Source organism: Urocitellus parryii, chromosome 11 (assembly GCF_045843805.1).
Source record: "Urocitellus parryii isolate mUroPar1 chromosome 11, mUroPar1.hap1, whole genome shotgun sequence".
NCBI lineage: Eukaryota > Metazoa > Chordata > Mammalia > Rodentia > Sciuridae > Urocitellus > Urocitellus parryii.
The window spans coordinates 18831457-18846150 of record NC_135541.1 but is presented as its reverse complement, the minus strand read 5'-3'; positions in this window follow the sequence as shown (position 1 = coordinate 18846150).

Below are 14694 nucleotides of genomic sequence, written 5' to 3'. Positions count from 1 at the left end.
GTAACAGATTCCCTTTGGATAAAGCCTGGAAATGAGCGCTATCAATAAAAAGTTGTGAAATGAATGAAGGTTGGTGAAGGAAACCCCCCAGGGGTTCTTGCAGGCAGTGCAAGCTGGTTTGTTGTTTTAGTTGCTTTATTTATTTGTTTTAGACACTTCCTATCTGTCAGCTGCTGAGCAAACACTGAAAACACACATCTGTTATTTTTGCTGCCCAGCATTACTTCACCCTTCTGGTAACAGGACCTCGATCTTTCTGGGGATGGGGGTTTGCCTTCCTCCACTCAGCCCAAGTCTCAAGCCTAACCAATCAAGGCAGCTCAGCCCCTTGGCAACAGTGACCCAACGTTCAAGGGGTTGTGCCTGGCCAATTGGACCAATGAAAGCCAGCCCTGACTTTTATTGGTCCAAATTGGTTGGTCACAGTTCAAACTGTTGGGTAAGAGAGCTGTTTTTCCTGCTGGACTCACCGTTGGGAGGCTAGATGAGATCAAGGGGATTGAGTCATGAATGAAAGGATGTAGCAAACCACAAGGATGAGTTCCTGGCAGAGGGGATATCTCCCAGTCCTCCCTGATCCCCACCGCTTCCCACATGAGGAAAACCAGAAAGAGGGCCTGTGCAGAGTGGAAGAGGAGGAGGAAAGAAGGGATGAGTATAGCCAGATGTTAGGTGGGTCATGGAGAGACACTGAGTTTTACCATGAGAAGATATTCAAAAGTTTTGAGTTTTGGGCATGGTGGTGCACACCTGTAATCTCAGAGACTAGGGAGGCTGAGGCAGGAGGATCCCGAGTTCCAGGCCAGCCTTAGCAACTTAGTGAGGCCCTAAGCAACTGAGACCCTGTCTCAGAATAAAAAAAATTTAAAAAGCTGGGGGTCTGGGAATATAGCTCAGTTGGTAGAGTGCTTGCTTTGCATGCATAAGGCCCTGGGTTCAATCCCCAACATCACAAAAAAAGGCGGGGGAGGGGCTGGGGATACAGCTCAGTGGTTGAGTGCCCCTGGGTTCAATCCCCAGTACCAAAAAAAAAAAAAAAAAAGTTTTGAGCAGAGGAATCATATGTCATATGATCTGTTTCAAATTTTAAAAGATGACTATGTGGCTATGAGCCTGGGAGTGAGGAGGGCTGCTGGGGAAAGAGGGGAGACCGAAGCTGTTGTAGTCACCAGTGGAGAAGATGATGGTTTGACCTAGGCCTAGGGATGTAGCTGTGGTGAAAAATATGTGGCATGGCTTCTTTGAGAATGGAGCCAGAGCAGAACAAAGCATGGTCTAGGGACTCTGTTTCTTTTTCTTCTTTTTCCAGCTGGTGCTGGGAATTGAACCACATGAGGCAAGCACTCTACAAACTGAGATATATCCCCAGCTCCTTAGGGACTTGCTTCTGATGACACAATTTGATTCCCTGGATCTTGCTATACCACATGTTATTTCTCCTGGACTTTACAATTACGTGAGCTAATACATTCTTTTTTTTTTTTTTTTTTTTAATGCTAAAGTTAGCCCGATTTGGGATTCTGTCACTTGGAAATGAAAGGAATCTTAGTGTATGTGCATTATCTCATGAATCCTCAAAACAAATCTATGTGGTTGCTACTATTAACCCAGTCTGCAGTTAAGAAATTTGAGGCCTAAAGAGTGAACATGAGGACTGGGGTTGTGGCTCAGTGGTTGTGCACTCGCCTAGCATGTGTGAGGCACTGGGTTTGATCCTCAGCACCATGTAAAGATAAATAACAGTATTGTGTCCATCTACAACTAAAAAAATATTAAAAGAAAAAAAAAAAAAAACAACGAGTGAACGTGAGCCTGGTATGGTGGCACACCCTGTAATCCCAGCTATCCAGGAAGCTGAAGCTGAGACAGGATAGCTAATTGAGACCTTGTCTAAAAAAAAAAAAAAAGAAAAGAAAAGGGTTGGAGATGAAGCCCAGTGGTAGAGAACTTGCCTAGTATGTGCAAAGCCCTGTTCAATTCCCACTTCTGCTATTAGTGGTTTGGGAAAGCCAGGGCACAAGTCTTCTCAGAAAACACTGGCCATTTCATTTTGAATTTGTTTACAGCTGGGCCTGGGCAGTTGTGTCTCAGTTTGTATTGGAAAGAGGCCAGACTATGGAGGCAAAGAGGCCTGGGTTCACGCCCAGGTCCTGACACTGAGCTCTTGAGCTTCCATTGCTGACTCGAAGCATTGTTTTATAATAGCAGATCATTCTTGAACTTTTTATGTTTACTTCACATTTTATTTTATTTTTTATTTTTTTTTTATTTTTTTTTTAAGAGAGAGTGAGAGAGGAGAGAGAGAGAGAGAGAGAGAATTTTTAATATTTATTGTTTAGTTCTCGGCGGACACAACATCTTTGTTGGTATGTGGTGCTGAGGATCGAACCCGGGCCGCACGCATGCCAGGTGAGCGCGCTACCGCTGAGCCACATCTCCAGCCCTACTTCACATTTTAATTTTTAAAAAATTGTTGGTGACAATCAGGATGGTGACACATACCTGTAACCCCAGTGACTCTGGAGGCTGAGTTAGGAGAATTCCAAGTTCAAGGCCAGCTGAGACAAATTAGTGAGATCTTGTCTCACGATTTAAGAGAGGCAAAAAGGGCTGGGGATGTAGCTCAGTGGCAGAGCACCCCTGGTTCAATCCCTAGTACCAATACAAAGAAGGAGGACAAGAACAAGGACAAGGAGAGGGAGAAGGAGAAAAGAATTAGTGGCCATTTTGAAAGGATTGAGACTGAAAACCACAGTGCAGTAATTAGAAGCAATTACAGTGCAATTGTGACCCCAGAACTCTGACATGGCATGATGTCTACAGAATGCTCACAGATATCATGCTGGGTCAGGGGTCTTTGGCACTGTTTTACTGTCTGAGAAGAACAGTTTCCTGCCTTTACCATGTTCTCTTATACACTCTGAAGGCCAAGGTCTTGCATGTTACATTCACTGCTGGATCTCTCCAGGGTATCAGCTGATGTTGTCACAATTCTCAGCCAACTGTCTGCAGGGCATCAGTACAGCTGTACGTATTCTCAGGGAAAGCATAGTGAATGCATTTTACCTGGTGATTCGAATCCAGCAGCACACCTGTGAAGACTGGGATGCGGGAGAGTAGATAGCATCCACCTGAATCAGGTATAATGCACAAAACAGAAATCCCAGTTCAAACCTTAAATTACAAGGACATTTATTATTTCACATCAAAGAAGATCCAGAGATAGGAAGGGCTTCTGAGTTGGCTGATGACTCCATAATTCCATCTAGGACGGAGGTTCTGGCGACTCCTTTGTTCTATCTGTCTTGATGGGGCTTCATCCTCAGACCAGTTGAAAGTCAGGGCTGCAGTTTCTTCTATCCTAGCACCACAGTACTCATAAAAAGAGAATCCCACGTCGTCATTCCATGGCCCTTTTCTAGGAGAAGACACCTCCTTTAAGCCCTTCTGCAGATTCATCCAGGATTGCATTTCACAGAATTGGGCCACCTGGATATTCTTGAACCATCCCAGTCCAGGGAGTAGAACTACCATAGTTAACTTGGACACACCATCTAGATGTGAGATGGTTGTGAGAGGTGGGGAATAGCCACTTTTTTTTTTTTAATTGAACCCAGCAGGTCTTCATAACATCCTCAGCCCTTTTATTTTTTATTTTGAGACAGGACATCTTGCTAAATTGCTTAGGGCCTCACTAAATTCCTGAGGTTTGCTTTGAACCTGTGATCCTCCTGCCTCAGCCTCAGGAGAAGCTGGGGTTATAGGCATGCACCACCACGCCCAGCCCTAGAAGAATCCAACCCTGATTATCAGGGAAACTGTTATCACACAGAGGGGTGTGTAGGTGACTCCACCCTCGATGACCACAGCAGATTGGCCCAGGGCTAAACACCTAACTCAAATCGAGCCAATCAGAGTCTGTACTGAGAATACAGTAGCTGGGCTCTGTGGGGCAGCTTTGTAATCCCAGTGACTTGGGAGGATAAGGCATGAGGATCAAAAGTTGGAGGCCACACTTAGCAATTTAGCAAGATCCTGTCTTAAAATAAAAAAAAAAAAAAAAAATAAGAAGGGCTGGGGATGTTGTTCAGTGGTAAAGCGCCCCAGAGTTCAATGCTTACTACCAAAAAAAAAAAAAAAAAAGGTTGTCACAGAGTTCTAGAACAACCTGCAATTTACTATCAAATGCTCAGAAGCAAGGAGGGAAAATGAAAGCAGTCAACACAGAGAAAAGGACACAGACTTTCATTCACCAAATATTTACTGAGCAACAACAGATGTGCAAGCTGCTCTTCTCTGTGCTCTGCATCCGTGGACCATAAAGGGAAAATCCCTGCCCAATGCAGGTGGCACTCTACTGATGGAGAGAATAAGCAAGACAAATGAATAGTGAGGGCTGGGTTGTAGCTCAGGGGGTAGACACCTGCCGGGCAAGCACAAAGCCCAGGTTCAATTCCCAGTGCACAAAAACAAACAAAAAACAGGTAATAGGACCTAAGGAACAATAAAAAAGAAGAAGAATCTCAGTAGTAGAATAGTTTAGTGTTTGGGCAAGAGAGGCAGGAGAAGGCATTGTAGAAATGCTCCGGAAGGTGTCCAGGAAAGTCTTCACTAAGAACCTAAAATCTGAGTAAAGATCTGAAGAAAGAGGCTGGGGTTGTGGCTCAGTGGTGGAGAGCACTTGCCTAGCATGTGTGAGGCCCTGGGCTCGATCCTCAGCACCACATAAAAATAAATAAATAAAATGAAGGATTTGTGTCCATCTACAACTAAATATATATATATATGAAGAAAGAGAGGAAGAAGGCCACGTGGTCCCTGGGGCAAGAACCATCTAGGCAAGAAATGGCAAAAGCAGGTCCTGGGGACCAGTGTGGCTAGAGCCGAACTGGCCAGGGGAGGGGTGTGTGTGTGTTGGGGGAGATAAAGCCAGGGAAGCCACAGGGGCTGGATCTGTAGGGCAGTAGGAAAGTCACTGGGAAGATCTGAACAGAGGAGGACACCACCTGACTTACCCCCTAGAGAAGAGTCATTCCCACAGCTACGAGGGGCCTGGACTGTTAGTGCCCCAGGGAGAAGCCTGGAAACTGTGAGCAGGTTACTGCGATTCCAGGCTTGAGGGGAGGGTGCCAGAATAGGCAAGAACACGCAAGAAGGGTCAGATTCTGGGTAAACATGGTGTGTTTGTGGCAGCCAAGCCCTGCGCCTCATGCACACTGACTCTGCTCTGGACCACGGAGCTCCACCCCGGGTCTATTTTCAAGATAGAAACAAGGTGAAAAACAAGAAAAATCAAGGAGGATTCCAAGGATGACTAGCACAGATCACACAAGGGACCCTGTGACACCAGAAGACAAAAGCAACAGAGAAGTGGCTTTGCTGACTGAGGCTTTGCTGGATTCTGTGTTCAGGACCCTGTGCCTACTTGTCCTGGGACTCCTTCCTTCACATACACACCTATGACTTTTTGTTTATGTTCCTCCTCCTCTTCTTCTCCTCCTTCTCTCCTTCTCTCTCTCTCTCTCTCTCTCTCTCTCTCTCTCTCTCTCTCTCTCTCTCTCTCCCTCCTAGGGATTGAAGCCAGGGGCCCTTTACCACTTAGCCACATCCCCAACCCTTTTTAAATTTTTTATTTAGAGACAGGGTCTTGCTAAGTGGCTTTAGGGCCTCTTTAAGAAGCTGAGGCTGACTTTGAACTTGTGATCCTCCTGCTGGGATTACAGGCATGCACCACTGCATCCCATGTCTGGCGGATTTTTACTTATTTATTTATTTATAATTTTAAAATATTAATTAACTAATTTGTTCTAATTTCTTATGCATGACAGCAGAATGCATTTCAACTCATAGTGCATAAGTTTTCATTTTTCTAGTTGTACACAAAGTAGAGTTACACCATTCATGTCTTCATACATGTACTAGAGTGGTGATGTCCATCTCATTCCACCATCTTTTCTACCCCCGTTCACCCTCCCTTTTCCTCCCTCCCCTTTGCCCTGTCCAAAGTTCCTCCGTTTCTCCCACCCCCCCAATCATGGATCAGCATGTACTCATCAGAGAAAACATTCAGCCTTTGGTTTTGGGGGATTGGCTTACCTCACTTAGCGTGATATTCTCCAACTCCATCCATTTACCTGCAAATGCCATGATTTTATTGAGGTTTTTATTTTTATTTTATTTTTTTTTAAAGAGAGAGTGAGAGAGAGAGAGAGAGAGAGAGAGAGAGGGAGAGAGAGAGAGAGAGAGAATTTTTAATATTTATTTTTTAGTTTTCGGCGGACACAACATCTTTGTTTGTATGTGGTGCTGAGGATTGAACCCAGGCCGCACGCATGCCAGGCGAGCGCGCCACCGCTTGAGCCACATCCCCAGCCCAAGGTTTTTATTTTTATTAAAAAAAATTTTTTTTAGTTGTAGTTGAACACAATACCTTTATTTTATTTATTTATTTTTATGTGGTGCTGAGGATCGAACCCAATGCCTCACATGTGCTAGGCAAGTGCTCTACCTCTGAGCCACAACTCCAGCCCTGAGTTTTTTATTTTTTTATTTTTGAGATCTTTTTTATTATCTCACTTTCATAAGGTCTTGCTAAATTCCTGAGGCTGGCCTCAAACTTGTGATTCCCTTGCCTCAGCCTCCTGAGTAGCTGGGATTACAGGAAAGCCTTTCTTAATAAGACAACGCATTACCTGACTCTAGAGTTTTCCAGAAGGAGTTCTTGCTATGGAGCAACACACTTTCCTGTCAAAGCCACAAATGCCCAGACTTACACACCGTTTCCAAAATATCTCACGTGTTTCAAAATATTTATTACCACTTTGAATATTTCATCGCCAGCAGATTGTTTTGGGCCTTTGGATGTTCTTCTAGACATTTCTCTTTTAGAATTCTAATTGGTACCAAATAAATACAACAGTCACTAAGTCTGTAGAGTCATCAGTCTGCAATGAAAGCAATTCTGTATCTAGCAGTTTTCTGGATTAATGCCAAGTCATCTGACATGTTGTCAATGTGCCTCCTAATGGTATAGTATTGATCTAAAGTGTCACTTTTTCCATGTCCATTGCTTCTAAATGTGGTTTTCTTTGGTCCAAACTGTGGCATAGACTTAGACCCATGCAAGTCAGTAGAATGAGGACTTTGGTCTTTGCACAAAGACATCTTGGTTTTGGCTATCCACAGGGTGACGTTGAAACTACATTAGTAAATTGGATCTGACACTATGAAAACTAATCTCATGAAAAGAACTTTGTTCTTCCTTTTGCTCATGCAGAAGCTTTCTAAAAGCTCAAACTCCTTTTCTGTGTAAAATGATGTCTTACACACAAATGAAACAGGGCTTGGAATTAAAATTGATAATTGCAATGAAAATTAGAAGAGTTGTAATAAAGTTATCGAGACTATCACAGAAGAACACAGAGCTAAATGACAGAGATGGAAAACAGGAGAGCAATTATCAGAAAATTAGAAGGCCAGCCTAAGAGGCCAAGGTGAGTTTCAAGAGTCCCAGGAAGAAAAGAGAAAACACAGAGCAGGATATACTTAAGGAAACAATTCAAGATCTCTAAAGAGGAATCAGGGATGTTCTAGGTGCTAGAGCAGTTGCCTAGCATGCAAAGGTCCTGGGGTCCATTCCCGGAGCCAAGAAAGGAAGAAAAGAAGGGAGAGAGAGAGAGAGAGAGAGAGAATGAGCTCTAAAGAACACTGGTTGTGCTGGGTGTGGAGGTGCACACCTGTAATCCCAGAGTCTCTGGAGGCTGAGGGAGGAGGATTGGGAGTTCAAAGCCAGCCTCAGCAATGTCAAGGCGCTAAGCAACTCAGTGAGATCCTGTCTCTAAATAAAATACAAAATTGGACTAGGGATGGGACTCAGTGGTTGAGTGCCCCTGAGTTCAATCCCTAGTAACCCCCCCCCAAAAAAAAGCCCACATTGGTTGCTGTAGCCAGGCCCACTACAGTTCCCAGCAAATGGATGAAAATCAGTCCATGTCAAGTTACACTGACATGAAATTTCAGAACAGAGACAAAAGAGAAGATGTAATAAGATTCCAGAGAGAAAAACTAATTTCCAGACCCATGTTCAGAGGAGAGGTGCAGACACAAATGCACAAGCAGGCGTGCACGCAGCTGGGTGTGCAAGGGTGTGCGTGTTCTGATTTGGGCTTTGGTTTTCTGTTTTGCCTCTGTTTTGTTGCAGGGGATCGAACCCAGAGTCTCGCCTGTGCGCTCCACCATTGAGGGAAGGATATAGTTTTTTGGAAGTGAGAAAAGTTAGGGTGAACTTTGCCATTTGTCTACCAGACCTACACTTCACGCTTTTGGGGAGTGGTCCTGAATCCCTCTCCTCTACATGGACCATGAATTTAGAATAGGTGCCCCCCCATTCTAGAGCCCACGCTTCCTTGGCCCTGTGATATCAAAGTTTGTTTAAACCCTCTATTGTTAAACCCAGAGACAGGGAGAATGACTCAGACTTCCTGGTGGGTGGGAAAGTGGGAGATGCGGTACTGACCACCATGATTTCCAACAGGTTTGAAAGAATCAGGTTCAGGCAACAAGTAGAGGCTTGGCAGTTTCTGAGACCCTGGATCCCGCTGTTCCTGAAACTAACACAAGCAAGACCCTCCGTGGTGATGCCAAGTCTTCCAAAGAGAAACGAAAGCACACTTTTCTGATCTGGGTTTCTAACACTTGGAACACTGAGTTGTACCTAATGTAGAAATGTGGGAGGGTTACTACTCTAGCTGTGTAATAACTTACAATTACTACGAACATTTCTGGAGACTTATGGTATGCCAGGCACCGTGCAAGTGTTCTCAGGGTATTATCTCATTTAATCCCTGAGTCAGCTCCTATTATCATCTCCATGGCACAGTTGCAGAATGAGAGGGAAGAGCAGGCATTACTCATTCATAGTCTGGAAAATAAAACTCAAGGGCATAAGAGAACCTCCCCTGAAGGGGACCTTCTCCACTTGCTCACCTCCACCCTTCCTGCTCCTCACCAGGCCACATCCAATCTTGCTCTTTCGTTGTCTTTATTGGAATACTCCATCTCTCCACTCTGCCTGGCACATTCCTATGGGTCCTTCGAGGTCCACTCAAATGTCTCCTGCCCTGTTCCTTCCTGAAGCCCTCATCTGTGAATGCAGTTTAACCCCGTTATGGTTTAGATGTAGTGTCCCCTAAAAGCTCACGTGTGAGAGAATGCAAGAAGGTTTGGAGGAGAAATGATGGGTCCTAGCCTTCACCTAATCACTGAATTAATCCCTGATGGGATGAACTGAGTGGTGACTGGAGGCAGGTGGGGTGTGGTTGGAGGAAGTGGTGCATTGGGGGTGTGGCTATGGGGTATATATTTGGTATCTGGAGAGCAGAGTCTTTCTCTGCCTCCTGATCACCATGGGAGCTGTAGCCCTTTGCCACACTCTTCCGCCATGATGTTCAGCCTCACTTGAGCCCCAAGGAGTAGAGTCTGCTTTCTATGGATTGAGAGCCCCCAAATAAACTTTTCCTCCTCTACAGTTCTGGTCGGGTCCTTTGAATCACAGCAGTGACAAACCCCATGCCTCCTCTGTGTCCTACCTCATATGCAAAATATCATGAAATTGCTGGGTGTGGTGGCACACGCCTCTGTTCCCAGCAGCTTTGGAGGCTAACGCAGGAAGATTGAGAGTTTAAAGTCAGCTTCAGCAATTTAGGGAGGCCCTAAGCAACTCAGCAAGACCCTGTCTCTAAATAAAATATAAAAAAGGGCTGGGGGTTGGGGGGCCTGGGGCTGCAGCCCAGTGGCAGAGCACTAGCCTAGCATGTCTAAGGCATTGGGTTTGATCCTCAGCACCACATAAAAAAATAAACAAAACAAAGGCATGCTGTCCATCTACAACTACAAAAAATGTTTTTTTTTTTGTTTTTTTTTTTTAAAGAAAGAGTGAGAGAGAGGGAGAGAGTGGGAGAGAGAGAGAGAATTTTAATATTTATTTTTTAGTTATTGGCGGACACAACATCTTTGTTGGTATGTGGTGCTGAGGATCGAACCCGGGCCGCACGCATGCCAGGCGAGCGCACTACCGCTTGAGCCACATCCCCAGCCCTACAAAAAATGTTTAAGAAAAAAAAAAAAGGGCTGGGATGTGGCTCAGTGGTTAAGTGCCCCTGGGCTCAATCCCCAGTACCAATAAATAAATAATGAAATTAAAAGCACAGGCTCAGTTCAGATGCAGTTCAAATCCTGGCCCCACCCCTTACTTGCTTGGACAAAGATCTTAACGTGTTTGGGCTTCATTTCCCTCATCATTAAAGTGGGGATAACGAGTTTTGCCTTATGGAGTTGGTGTGAAGATGAAATTATTAATAAACGCTTATGTCAAGTTCTTAGGATAACAGAAAAGACAGTAGAAAGAATTGGACATTACTTTCCTATGTTCATATATGAATACACAACCAGTGTACCCCACATCATGTTCAACCGCAAGAATGGCAAGTTATACTCCATGTATGTAGGATATGTCAAAATACATTCTACTGGAATGTAGGACTAAAAAGAACAAATAAAAATTTTTTTAAAAAAATTCCTAGAATAGAGAGCTAGGCATGGTGGCGTACACCTGAAGCAGTTTGGGAGGTTGAGACAGGAGGATCAAGAGTTCAAAGCCAGCCTCAGCAATGGCGAGGCGCTAAACAACTCAGTGAGAGCCTGTCTCTAAATAAAATACAAAATAGGGCTGGGGATGTGGCTCAGTGGTTGAGTGCCCCTGAGTTCAATCTCCAGTACCCAAAAAAAAAAAAAAAAGTTCTTAGAACAAACAGTATTTTGTACTGACCATTCAATAAGTGTTAGCTATTATTATTACTAACTTTGACACCTTGTTCTCAAATAAGTACCTTATTCTTTCCAAGCCTTGGTCTTTTTTTTTTTTTTTTTAAGAGAGAGAGAGAGAAAGAGAGAGAGAGAGAGAGAGAGAGAGAGAGAGAGAGAGAGAGAGAGAGAATTTTAATATTTATTTTTCAGCGGACACAACATCTTTGTTTGTATGTGGTGCTGAGGATCGAACCCGGGCTGCACGCATGCCAGGCGAGCGTGCCACCGCTTGAGCCACATCCCCAGCCCCCAAGCCTTGGTCTTTTTACCTTTCTTCCTTCTTTCTTTCTTTCTTTCTTTCTTTCTTTCCATTTCTTTTTCTGAGAATGTCTCTTCCTGTTTTGGATGCTGGCCATGAACTCCTAGACTCACACGAGCCTCCCTCCTCAGCCTCCTGAGCAGCTAGGACTATGGACATGGGCTGCAGCCTGGCTTAAATTCTTCATAAAATGGAAGTAACCGTAGACTGGGCTTTAGGATTGTCTTGAGGTTTAGATGGACTATGCCTGTCCTGTAAACAGGAGCTGGTGGTGCCAGCCCTTGATGTCCCCCTTACTGTGGAGTCTTCACAGTGTGCTTTCTGTGACTCTGTCTCTGTCCCTAGGCTTTGGCTCATTGAGGGCAGATATACTACATGATGATTCAGGTGGCTGCTCAGTCAGGACTGCTCTCCCTGGCTTCCAAGTGACTGGCATCTCGGGTAGAAACTCAACACTTAAGTGGGGTTAGATTCATTTAAAAATAGTTCCTGACTGCATATAAAATGCACAGATCCTGTCTCTTCATAAAAAATGTATGTATTACAGCTAAGGCTAAAGCCTGCTATGAGCATCAAACCAATCCCAACCCTGTTAGAGGGTCCCACTGCTGCTAGTTTGCTGTGCTTGATGACTTATTGTGTGTGTGTGTGTATGTGTGTGTGTGTGTGAGAGAGAGAGAGAGAGAGCGTGCATGCACACACATGGGCACTAGGGATGAGAGTCAGGGCTTCACACGGGCCAGGAAAGCACTCTATCCCTGAGCCACATGCCCCACTCCTCCTCCTCCTCCTTTTTTTTTTTTTTTTTGGTACTGGGGATTGAATCCAGGGCACTTAACCATTGAGCTACATCTCCAACCCTTTTTATTTATTTATTTTTTTGAGACAGGTTCTCACAAACTTGCTGCCATCCTACTGCCCTAGCCTCCCAAATAGCTGGAATTACAGGCATGTATGCGCCCAGTTTAGAACAAGTTTTCAAAGGCCGTTAATAACATTGATAAAAGAATATTGATCTGATTAACACAGAGTGGAGTCAGGGTGAAATGGGCCATTTTATACATAACCGAGGGACTCCTCTGTTTCTGGTACTGTCCCCTGCCCTGTCCCAGCCCCTTGCCTGCTGATGATAAGCTCACTCTCCTTCCTGGCTCAGGAATCCGAACACATGATTACAAAATGGTTGCTCAGATTACACTCGGAGCCCTGAGAGTCCAGGGTGAAAACTAACAGGGTCAACTGCTTCTGTAAGGGTCCGGCGAACGTCGGAGGAAGAGACCACCAAGAGACCGGCTCATGCAACAGCAAAAGGGGTTTATTGCAGATCCAGCATGCTGGGGCTCCGCGCTCACTCAAGAAGGGAGAGCAGCCTAGAGCCCAGAGCAGAGGTTAAGCAGTGCTTAAGTACACTTTTTGGGGAGGGCGGGGGCTTTGCATACATCAGAGCAAATCATCATGAGGCGAGGGAAAATTGAACAACGGCTCTCAAACATGATTAGTCCATTCATTGGCAGGAACAGGTCGGGCGGGGGTGATAGGTCACTCCTAAAGAGGGGGATACATTTAAACAGATTGGTTTGGGCCCTGAATGCCTACGTGCCAAGCTGCACAGGGTCCTAGGTTATTTAACAACTAAATGGTCAGTACCGGGCATTGTCTTAACTGCCTCAGGAATTTCAGGTTCTGTGTGCAGTTCAGAAACTTTACAATACCTAGTCCTTTACATTTTAACTCAGGATTTTCAGCTTAGAAACTTTACCCTTTCACTTCCACCAGAAACAAAGAGCTGCATCACTCTGTGGCAAACCAAATTACTTTCTAAGACCTCCTTAACCTGGGACCATAACTATATAAGCTCTTTTTATTGCTACTCTTGTTTACTAATTATGAGATCTTTTTTCCAGATACGCTAAATGTGTTTCTCTCTCCTAAAGGACAAAGAATGCTTGCCACACACAGTGTCACAGGTTATCTTTTGTTCATTTTATTGTACTTTGGTCTGTTAACCATGAGAGCATATTTGGGCAGAAAGAAAAACTAGGAAGTGGATTGCAACATACACATTTCTTAAACTGAGTCACCTTCAAAAACAAGATCTAAATCAGCCTCTTGTTGAGAAATTTCAAGCAACTTTGATGTAGATTCAGTGTCAAATTCTAGAATAAATTACACATGTCCATTCCAAAGGAAAATGAAAGCAAGTCATTTAAAAATAACATTTTTCTAAATGTCACTTCATGAATTTTTATATCAGCTTGAGTCTCAAAACTGTATCTGAGTTGTTGTTATGGTGTTTATTTATTTATTTTTCTTCCCCCTCTTTTTTTTTTTTTTTCCTGGTGGTGCATCAAACCCTGGCTTCACACAGTAGGCAAGTGAACTCCTACTAAGCTTACCCCTAAGTAGTGTTCAAATGCCCCTGAGTTTAATTCCCCAGTCTTCAGATCAAATCCAGGGGTATTCTAGCCACTGAGCTACATTCCAGACATTCAGGCTTTTTATTTTAAGACAGGAGTTTTGTTAATTTGCTGAGGCTGGCCTCAAAATTATGGTCCTTTTGCCTCAGCCTCCTGAGTAGCTGGGATTACAGGCGTGATCCCCCATGACTGTCTGTGTCTTATCTGAAAGGCAATAATGAATTTATATTGCAGTTTATTCCCGTGGATACCATTGCTCCCCTTGCAGATTTTTTGGTATCCGGATTAAACTTTTAGAAATGAATAGGGAGAACAGGGGAGGGGGGAGGGGCGGGAAAGTGGATGTCTGGAGGATTGAAATGGAGCAAATTATGTTCCATGCAAGCATGAATGATATGTCAAAATGAACTCCAATATTATGTATAGCTATAAGGCACTAATAGAAACGCTTTAAAATTCTAATAAATAAAAAAATAAAAAAGCCAGGAGGTAACACAGGGCTGGGGATATAGCTCAGTGGCTGGAGTGCTTGCCTAAAAGAATTTACACTGCCTTCAGCTGAGTATCTTCTGGATGGTAGGAAAAGGAGGTTCTGCTTATTTTCCTAATCACTTATTTTTCATCTTGTAGTAACTACTGATTTCTTGTGTATTTGTGGCCTTTTTTGGGGGGGGGTTAGGACAAGGTATAAACAGGGTCAATTGTTGATTTGAAAGACTTATTTCTGTTCTGACATCTTTGTATCTTTTGTGTTAATATTGCAGGACAGGTTTCGGTATGGCTTCCTCAGCCTTTGGTCTCTTGGCAACAGTCTTCAGGCAGATCCCAGATCCCGGTGGGTTGGGGAGGGTGGAATTTTGGAGCAGTCCATGAGGCAGCCCTGGTTGCAGACAGGCACTCGGGCAGGTGTGGTGGTGTGCACATGTCATCCCAGTGACTCAGGAGGTTCAATGCCAGCCTCAGCAATTTGAGCAATTTAGTGAGAACCTGTTTCAAAAAATTAAAAATAGGGACTGGGGTTGTGACACTTGCCTAGCTTGTGTGAGGCACTGGGTTCGATCCTTAGCACCACATAAAAATAAAATAAAAGTGATTGTGTCCACCTACAACTAAAACAAATAAAGTTGTATTCAAAAGACTGATTTTTGAAAAAAA